Raw genomic sequence first — 10940 nt, 5'->3', positions numbered from 1 at the left:
CAGGATGGTCTCGATCTCCTGACCTCGTGATCCGCCCGTCTCGGCCTCCCAAAGTGCTGGGATTACAGGCGTGAGCCACTGCGCCCGGCCAGCAAATATAAGTTTTAAAGAATGTTTCCTTTTTAAATTATTTTAAATTATTTACAATTTGCTGTTACTCAGTTTCTGTGCCCCTCACATTCTTAAATTAGGGAAACTGAGCTTACCTTTAAGCAGCATTTTCATGACTCTCATGATGTTCCACCAAAAAACAGTAGAACTGATCTCGATAAAATGGTAAACTAATGTCCAAAAGTCCAAAATAACCAAACCCCAGCACCTCTAAAGTCTAAGATAAAAAACAACTGCTTGAACAAATTACTGCTTTCACCAAAAGTATGAGGAACTAAACATGTACCTTCCCCCAGTTCTATATTCTTTCTTTCTTACTTGGAAAGGAACGAACTTCAGCTGCCATTCCTACTCCAAGTAAAACAATAAGGCAGAGAGAAGGCCTACGATATACAACTAAATAAAAGACAAAAATAAACCGGCTTTATCTGGCAGAGCAGGTCTGTTTGCTATGATCTAAAGCTAGACTCCCATGCCAGCCACCAGCCCTGTGAATTGATGGCTTCCATCCGTGAACTTCCTTTCTACAGGTCGTGTTAAGCCCTCACACTTTCCGTACCTTGGCCATCTGCCTGGCTGGCCTGGCTCCTGTGATGACAGCTAGAGCTCCTCCACACGGCCCCTTCTGCCCTAGAGGCAGATGAACCCACTGTCAAACTGACTGTTCCCCTTGCGAGGCTGTGAGCCACAGGAACTAACTGCTGCTGAGGACAGGGGTTAGTGACAATGACAGCCTTCCTTTCTTTCCAGACCTTGCAACAAAGGCGAGTCAAGAACAAATGCATGTCAAATCCTCATCGTGATAATTACACTTAAATATGGAAGCAAGAAACTTGGGCTGATTTATAAGTTTATAATGGAACTTGTCTTTTACTTCTATCTTTGGGAATTACCCAACTGCTGAATCTCAGTTTTCTTACCTATAAAATGAAATCTATAATATTACCTTCCAAGATTGCTTTCAAGATATAGGACTGCCAAGAAACACTTAAGGGAATTGTCACTGAAATAAGTAGTTAGCCCCTCAAGGTGACAAATCTGAAGGCACCATGTCTGCTAAGCAAGAGCCCTAGGAACTGGAGGAAGATGGGAAGGGATGAGAACAGAAGTAGCACAGCTTTCATTCCTATCCCCCACACATCCTCCCATGAGGAACAGTGACTCATTTCAGTAAGGACTCTGGTGGTGAGATGCAGGTGGAGGGGGCGTGTTACATACTGATCCTCAATCTCACCCTCACCCCGCTGCTCTAATTGTGAACAGGTGTCACTGCCTTTATTGAGTCAGTACTATTATTTGCAAGACCTGGAGCTTAAACAGCATAATTGCAGAGGATCCTCAAGACAGACATCAAGACCGAGGCTCTGAAGGCTTGCTGGGCACTGAAATGTCGGTCAATAGAATTCTAAGGCCCACTTTCTTCACCTATCATTACAACTTCAGTTATTTAACATGAAGAATTATAGAGAAAAGAAAGAAGAGTTCTCTCTCAAAAGAACACACATGAAAGGAAAAACCAGAATTAGGTGACAATAAGAACCTCGGTTCTATTGCCAGGCTGACATCAGATAAGCACAGAAAGAGCTCAAAGCAGGCACATTTTGTATAAGGAGAAACTTCCTGTGATTGCTTAAGTCAATTTACTTCTGATAAGGTGATGCTCCAGGGGGTTCGTCCAGCCCTATTCAACCTCTCCAACTCAAGAGAACCTAGCAGACTGACAGCCCTGCAGGTTGGACCTCATCGTGGGCCATTTCTAGACCAAAGATAATGACAAAACACCTGAAATGCTTTGGTTAGAAAGTAACAGAGTGACCGAGTAAGCCTTTTTTTTTTTTTCTTTAAAAAGCACTTTTTAATTTCTGGAAAGAATACAAGAGGTCATTGATTGACATAGCTAAGTAAGGGCAATGTTGGGTACTGAGCCTCAGCATCCATCATTCCCAACCACCCCCTCTAAGTCTCCATCAGCCACCAACCTCCATTCTGACACACACACACTCTTACAAAAACGGTCACACAAACAAATGACCTTTATTTACACTCAGGGACGGTTCTAGTGAATGAAGGTGCAAGCGCTGCCTCCCATTCCTCATCCCCCAGTCCCAAGAGTTAGCTCTAGAAATTGCATCTTTGCCTAGTCCCTTAGGACCAGCGTGGGCACTCTTGCACTGTTTCTGCACATCTGTTCCATTCTCCTCTCTCTGGTGGCTGGCCTCTTCTGTTCATACATTGTTCCCTAATTCCTGATGATTTTAGGCATTTATTTGATTGTTTATTAGCTTATTTAACACAAATAGCACTTACCAGTACATCAAGCAATGTTTTAAAGACTCCACAGATATTAACTCATTAAATCCAAAAGTCTTGATATGGAAACTATCATCCTTACTTTTTTTAGTTGAAGAAAGTGAGGCAATTAAATAACTTGCTTAAGATCACACGGCTTCTACATGACTCTAATAGGTTTTGGGAACCTCTCTATCACATGTTATTATAGCTTCAGATCCCAAGGCTATTGATATGTCCTAGTTCAAATTCTCAAGAGACAATTAACCAGCCAGCCCTGCTTAATACTATAATTAGTATACTGTCTGTACTCTGTTACCATTACTAATAATTAACACAAGCACATTCAGAAAATGTAATAGTGAGCCTTTAGTTAAAGGTGATGAAGTAAAGAAATCTCAGCCTTTGATTTGGCTTCTTCCTTTAAGATTACAATACTAAGTTTTGATTCTACAATGAAATCTCCAAAATTGGAATCCTACAATCATTGCCGAGCAGGTGGCGGTTGTGATGTATCCTCATTGCCTGTGCATACCCACAGAACTTACAGAACGAGTGTCAGCAGCTTGGAAGAAAATTCTGTAGACAACAGTGGCATTCCTAAGAAATGCTGTATCAATGATGCTCTTGATGGCACAGAGGACCATATTGTGTGGAAATACATGGACATCTGCAGCTGCGTGGAAAAGCAATGCAGAACTCCTCAACTGTGAATGGAAAGAAGTCTTAGAAATACCTTCATTTATTTCACATATACATTTTTGTCTTTATGAGCCCAAGAGTAAAAATCTGTGTCTACATAAGTCTCAAAGAGTTTAACAAGTATACAATTTTAAGTGATTAAGAAGCACCATTTTATGACATCTTTTTCTTTCTTAGCTGTATATATAAAAAATAGTGCCTCTCACAAGTGACGCTTAAGATTTAATAAAAGATAGAAGTTAGTATCATACCTAACAGTTGACTCAGAGACTTAAAAGACATCAAGACTCTAGTTCCTATGTTTCTTTCGAGAGGGAACAAGTCCCCCTGAGAAAGCCTAGAAGGACAGAAGCAAATTCTCAGATAATATACATTTAAAGATATGGAAGACCATGTATACTTTAACTAAGAATACTTAACAATTTTTTTCTAAAATTCATTTAAGAATCTGGGTTCTATGTGGACTAGCGGCCAAAGTCCAATAACAACATCTAGCGTAAAACGGGAATAGCAACAATACTGAACTCAGCTGCAGTTGTTATGAGGACTAAATAATCCATCTAAAGAAAGAATATTGCTTGATACAGAGTAAATATTCAATATATGTGAGCTACTCCTAGTAGCCAATAATCAGGAAAACACAGCTTTTGAAAAGAAAAATTAAAGCAGCAGATAAGTAAAGCTGAAACATACTATATTCAAGTGCATGACTAAAACTCTTCCCAAGATTGTGTTCTCCATTTACTGACTGCGCACCCAGACACAAACATCTTTTAAACATACAGAAGCCTTCTCTTATATCCAGAAACAAAAGCAGCCCGACTGCTGCTTTATTTCCCCGTTTCAGTCATCAGATCCAAACCTGAAAGGGCTCCTTCTTCGGACACAAGCCAACCCACACAGCAAATCTCTCCACATAGAGGCTACCCTCCCAACCCCACACAGAAAGAAAAGTGCTCTTAGAGTCAGCTGGAGAAACAATGTGCCAATATTTTTGCTTGCATTCCAAAATACAGCAAACTTGCTGTCCCTGATGCAACCTACCGAGTCCCTTGGAAGGTCACTGTAACAGAACTTGAAGCAATTCATAACAACCCCCGGAATACAACACTGTGCAACTGAAAGCTACTTCCATCCATATTCAAGGCAGGTGCAAATCGCAATTTTTTTTACAGAAAAAAAAATCCCTCTGAAGTGCTAGAAGCAGCTTTGCCAAATACTAAGCTAAATTACTGACTGTTACATGAAAAATATTATTGATCTATCATTTTAAAATAAAATTTATATTGAAAATCTGTTGTTCTACTTTGCACTGCTAAGTAAACTATTTTATGGCTTGATACAATGCTCACTGCCTGTTATATCTCAACTACAACAGTATTTATCAGATAATTACCAATTTTTATAACCATAAAATGTGAAGCTCAGCTATTTGTAACAAATTATTTAACAACCTGATAAGCTAAGTATACCAAAATAATAACCAAAGAATAGAAACAAATTTATGTGAATTCAGTGCAAAAATTCCATTTCAGCTTTTTACTCGGCATGTGATATTTCAGGGTAGCACAAGCTCTTTGAAATACAAAGTACATTTTAAGAGCTCTTAACACTTTTAAATTTAAACCATGCTATTTATAAAAAGAGCAGTATCACCAAATGCTAAATTAAGCACATTAAAGGATGAAAAAAAATCTTGTTTTAATAAAAAATTTAAAAGAAGATGACTTTATAATAAAACTTTACACCATATTATTTGAGGAAAAGAATATATTGTGAAGTTGCCAGAACTCAACTTTAGTATGCATGTTAACTGTCAGCACTGACAGCATATGGGATGTGGCAGTTCCCAAGTCACCTGCATGTCTTAAGCTTTTGCCCTCTACTCAGTAGCTTTGTTCATTGTGCAGATAAGAGGCTGATGGGAAGAGAGATGCTTTCATTGAAAGATCCCAAACAAATGTTCTCAGAAAATGAAGATATTGTTCTAGAACAGAGACCAACTGTTCAGGTTAACAGAGCAAGAGCCTTCAGCACTACACTGACTTGTATTTGCTACTGTAAAAGAGAACATGTGTATTCTTCAACTCACAATAGCATTAGGTTAAAGAAAATTAAAATTAATAACTCTATGTCAGTAAGTGGATTCCACCAAATGACCAAAAACAAGACAAAGAAGAATGAAATGGGTATTTTTCTTAAAACTTTTCATGTAATTTCATGTGGATTCAAACACTAGAAACACAGTGAAGATAAAACAGCTAAGAAACACAGATAACTCTTCATTAAAAAATAATCTATATAAAAATCAGCTCAAAATGGATCAAATACCCAAATGTATGAGCTAAAACCATAAAACTCTTAGAAGAAAGCCTAGCAGTACATCTTTGTGACCTTGGATTTGGCAATGGTTTCTTATGTGTGAAATCAAAAACATATGCAACAGAACAGAAAACTAAATTAGACTTCTTTAAAATTAAAATTTTTGTGCTTCAAAAAGAAAGTGAAAAGATAACCCATATAGAAGAAAGTATTTACAAAACATTTATGTGATAAAGAATTTGTATCCAAAATACACAAGGAACCCTTGCCATTCAACAATGAAAAGTGATCCAATTAAAAATGGACAAAGAATTTGAATAACCACTTATCCAAAGAAGATACACAAATGGCAACAAGCACATGGGAAGATGTTCAACATCATTAGTCATCAGGGACATACAAAGAAAACCACAGTGAGATACCCCTTCACACTGCACTGGGATGACTGATATCAAAAAGAGAAACAGCAAGGATGTGCAGAAATTGGAACCTTACACATTGTTCTGGAAATGTAAAATGGCACAGACACTCTGGAAAACAGTTTGATAGTTCCTCAAACCATTAAACGTAGAGTTATCATATGACCCAGCAATTCCAGCCCTAGGTATGAATCCAACAGAAATGAAAACAGATGTCCACATGGTAACTTGTACACAGATGTTCACATCAGCAATATTCATAACAGCCCAAAGTGGAAACAATCCAAACGTCTATAAACTGATGAATAAGTGAACTAAATGTGGTAGATCGGTATGATGTGTTATTCAGCCATGAAAAGAAATGAAGTGTGGAAACATCCTACGACATTATGAACCTTGCAAATGTTATGTTCAGTGAAAGACGTCAGTCACAAAAGGCCACATATTGTATGATTCCATTTACAGAAAATGTCCAGTGTAGGCAAATCTACATGGACAGAAAATAAATTGGCGGTTGCCAAGCAGTAGAGAAAGGAAGGAATGAGGTGACTGCAAATGGGTGCAAGGTTTCTTTTGCTAGTGATAAAAATGTTCTGGAATTAACGAGTAGTGATGGTTGCACAACTCTGAATACACTAAAAAACTGAATTGTACACTTTAAAAGGGTAAATTTTATAGTATGTGAATTATTCTTCAATGAAACATGTTAATAAAGTGTTTTTTAAAGTAATTTACTATAAGCAAATAGCATGGGCTCAGAGTTAAGGGGCTCAAATCCTGCTCTGCTTTTGCCCCCAGGCTTGCTAAAAGACAATGGCTCTGTGAACCTCAGTTGCCACCTATGTTAACTGCTTGGCTAGGGTGCTAGGAAAACAAGGCCTCTGGTTTCAACGGGATGATTCTATGATCATGCCAGATAACAAACTAACAGCAGCAATTCCACTGCATATTTGGGAGTCACTAGAAATTTCACATTCTATTCTGGTTTAAGTATAGTCATCATATGAGAAATAACCATCAAGAGGGTTAATACTTCCAAAAAACAGAAAGAATCACAGTAAAACCAGCTGAACTAAGCTATCCCTGGGAATTCTGAACACCTAACAATGCCAGGTTTCACCCCAGCTCTTTCCAACCTGCCCTGATGAATTAACCTACTGCTAGCAAGTGAAAAACTCTCTACATCCCTTTTCCTAGATGGGCTGGTTCAGCAAATTCTAGATCAAATGCATATGTTCCTAAGGCACAAACATTTAAGTGGGTATGACTTTATAAAATTAATAGACATGTTTAAGAGATACAGGGAAACAAAGCAGGCCCTCTTCATCTGGCTTAATTCCTATCTGTTCTTCAAGACTCAGCATAGGCAATACTTCCTCCTTGGAGCATGTATCCTGCCTCCCTTCTCAACCATCAGTATGGCTCTGTCCATGACCTGAGATCCCAGAACGCCTGTGCCCATGGATGTGCACAGGTGAATGAGAGAGAAAACCATCACCTGGGGTACATCTCCACCTGGGTGTCCCATCAGCAACTCAAAGTCAGCACCTTCAACCCCTGACCTCATCATCTTACTTTTCCCACTCCCCAAAGCAAACCCGCTCTTTGATTTCTCATTTTGGAAAGGCATCAGCATCTACACAAACTAATGAATGCAGGTGGGAAAATATACGCACATTAGTAAAAAGGGTAAATTACAGAATTATTAAAAGATATATTGCTTTCACTCAGGATCAACCCCCGCTTCCCCCCCCCTCCAAAAAAGGCTGAAGAGCTATTATCTGGGCATCTTTCATGAAGATAAAAGAACTGATTTGTAAGCAGTACACTTACGATCTCTGTGTAAAATAGTTCACCAGAAATGCTTACCAGCAGTCTGCTCCTCCAATAGGGGTATATAGGGGTTCTCCCCCAGAACCCCATTCACATTGTTATTTTAAAAAGAGAAAGAAAATAAAATGAATGGCATCAATAGTCTTGTCAAAGCTATTGCTATAGATTTCAAGTTCATAAATTAATGAATATAAACCAGAAGTCTTCTGACGAAACATAATCAAGCTGACTGGTTGAAGCTAAAGACTCCTAGTTTAACTAGTCAAAGTTGTATGTGTAAATGTGATTTAGTTTGTTTTACAGGAATCTAATGCTCAATCATCTTACTAGAGCATAATAAATTATTTCCACCTCCTAAAAAAGTTTAAAATCCCTATAGTAAGTCATAAATATCTGATATGCATATATAATAATCCCAGAATCAAGCCATAGGGTATTAAACTAAATTCATTTTTCTGGCAAAAAAAATATAGGTTAAGGCAATAGCAGCATGGTAGAAATTAGTCTCACAAATTATTTCAGTAGCAGAACCATGTTATTCCAGGAAGTATCATGTTGAGGTAAAATGCATGTTGCTCATCAAGAGAAATGCTCTTAATTTTACATGATGCTCTTCCACGGGGGTAGCACAGCCTTCAAATTAATTCAAATAACAGATGGAGACGCTGAAACAATGATACACAGAGCTGTGCAGTAGAAATCTCTAATGACATAAATACAGTAGTAATTATTCCTTTCAAAACACAGGGACTGTTGATTGCTAGTACACAATAAATGGCTACCAAAATAGTCTATCCATTTCTCAGACTGCAAGTTCCCCATTGTGTGTGTGTGTGTGTGTGTGTAACAATAGAATTGCTCACCATTAACACAATATTCAAGGTTATCTGCTGTAACAAAATTTTTGTAAACCAAAAGCACCACAGTGTTCACTTTATATTATTTCATTTAATCATCACAAGAAGACAAGGAGGTAGGTATTATCTCCACTTCACCTATAAATACAATTTCCATACAATGTATTGCCCAATCCAAGACACTTCTGAGAATGAAAAAGGGCATAAGAAATGCAAACTGGACTATCCTGGCCAAACCGGGATGCTGGGATTCTCCAAAGAGGGAAACAAAATCAGAAAAGTTTCTTAATTTCCCAAGTTCACACACAGGGACAAGAGGAAATTGGAAATGAAATCCGTATCTGACTGTGGTTCAAAAGAATAACAACTTCCAAGGCAAACAAAAAACAGAAGTTGACGAATGTAGTACCAATATTTCTCTATTTCCCTATTTTGTTATAATTGTGGTTCATCAATATGTCTTGTACGAGGCTTCCTGAGCTGATTAATATTGCTTCCATCTACACTTTTTCTCAAATCCCCTTGCAATTCCTGTGATTATTCTAGGTAAATAAATGTGGGGTTAAAACTTCAAGACACGGGGATGATAAAACTCTCTGTGAGTGCAGAGTGGAAACAAAAAATCCAGCCGTGATGAGTGTCATCAGGCACAACCTCCAAACAGTAACTGAGGAGCAGTATCTTATTAAAGGACGTTTACTGTATACATCATCCCAGCAGGCTCAACTGCCACAGGCCATCAATGGCCCTGATTGTCCTGTATCCATAGAGAGCACTAATTACATGCAACTTTGCTGCTTTTAAAACTATATACACTGTTTCTACTACAAGTGTGCACAAACAGCAGTTACAACCATTTCACAGCAACCATCACCACCTAATTTACATTCAGTAGGAAGCTGTGCGTGGGTTTCTGATAATTCATTTACATTTACTACACTATTCCTCCATGTTTTGAGCCAAATTTCTGAATAAAATATTACCAAATTTAAGACTATTTCCTGGTTGGAATTACATATATACATACATACCTTTAAGAAACTGGCTAACTTATTTATATATCAAAACATTCAACTAAATTCTCTACTTTTGAAGTTTTACTTTTGCATATTTAAAAGCTTATTACACAAAACCATTCGCCAAATAAATTTCTCAGTCGTAGTCTTACGGGCATACACTCCTTCTCCCCATATTATAAATTCCCTTGACTTTATAGAAAACTAAGCCTTTTAAAAGAAGATACATAGTCAAATTAATATTAACGCACCATTTTCTTGTCACATCATATCAGTGTAGTGGTGAAGTCTAGAAAACTATTTATTTTACAGGAAAATAATAAATGATGACTTGTTACCTCTCAGGATTGGTACAGATTTGGTCCTTTTTAAATCTTTCAAATTTACAGAAACAGTTGTAAGAAATGATGTAACTTCAGTACTAAAAGTACCAAATTTTGAAATTTCTTGAGGGTAGGGACCTTATACTTCCCCATCTGCTTTACACATGAAATTGCTTTTATTCACAAAATTGTTTTTATTTCTACAGACATTTCTTCACAAAATTGTTTTTATTTCTACAGATATTTCTTAAGTCACATTAATTAAAAGATGTGTCACGGACGAACCAAGAAACTACATAATTTAGAAGTTATGTTGTTGAAATTCTTTGTTATTACTGAGGTGTTGCCTTCCTAATCCGACACCGTGTGTTATATGCAATAATTCAGATGGCGTTGGCTAAGTATACTGTAAGAGAGCACTGGAGAACCTGGTGTAAAATGAAAATTATGTCATTTCACAAATAAATAATATGGACACAGATAATAAAGAATTGCTATAGTGTATTTCTAAAGGGATTTATTGTGGGATCTCTCTTGCCCCATTGTCAAAGAAACACCTACCATTTATCAAAGCACTATTAAGGGCTCAGGATCTGAGTCCTTGGCTTCACGCAGGCAGAGGGTGGTCCATGAATACTTTGAAATTACGTGAAGAACTGTGTTTAGACCTATATCCATTTGCAGCTTTCACGGGATCTCCAAAAAGCTAAGCAAGAATCACTGCTAATGTTGTAATCAATAAAATACATAAAATTATCACCTGGTACAAATATATACTAGGGGAGGGGAGATTATCTGTTGATGTCAGAACCTAAGTGTGACCACATCCCTGATCATGTCTCTTATGCTCTTACTTGTCGTTTGTGATGGCACTGGCCTGTTTCTGCTTAGTTTCCATAGCATTTGCTACTCTACTCCGTAATTGTAAAATGCAGCTCCTCAGTTAACGGAAAGGATTTGACAACAGGTATGGGCTTTGTGACAGGTAAACATCAGAAGCGGAGGCTCTCTAGAAAGAAGGGTGGAGTTTCTATACATAAGACTGGCCTAAATCCACATTAGTTTTAT

At 37.6% G+C, this 10940-nt stretch overlaps 1 protein-coding gene across 2 annotated transcripts in view; it reads right to left on the bottom strand.

The window, feature by feature from the left end:
* The window catches only part of GAREM (GRB2 associated, regulator of MAPK1), a 196860-nt gene that overhangs the window by 161115 nt on the left and 24805 nt on the right, over positions 1 to 10940 (bottom strand). The window lies entirely within an intron of this gene.

This window comes from Colobus angolensis, unplaced genomic scaffold (assembly GCF_000951035.1).
Source record: "Colobus angolensis palliatus isolate OR3802 unplaced genomic scaffold, Cang.pa_1.0 Scaffold220, whole genome shotgun sequence".
In the NCBI taxonomy this organism is placed as follows: Eukaryota; Metazoa; Chordata; class Mammalia; order Primates; family Cercopithecidae; genus Colobus; species Colobus angolensis.
This window is presented reverse-complemented; position numbering and strand designations above follow the sequence as displayed.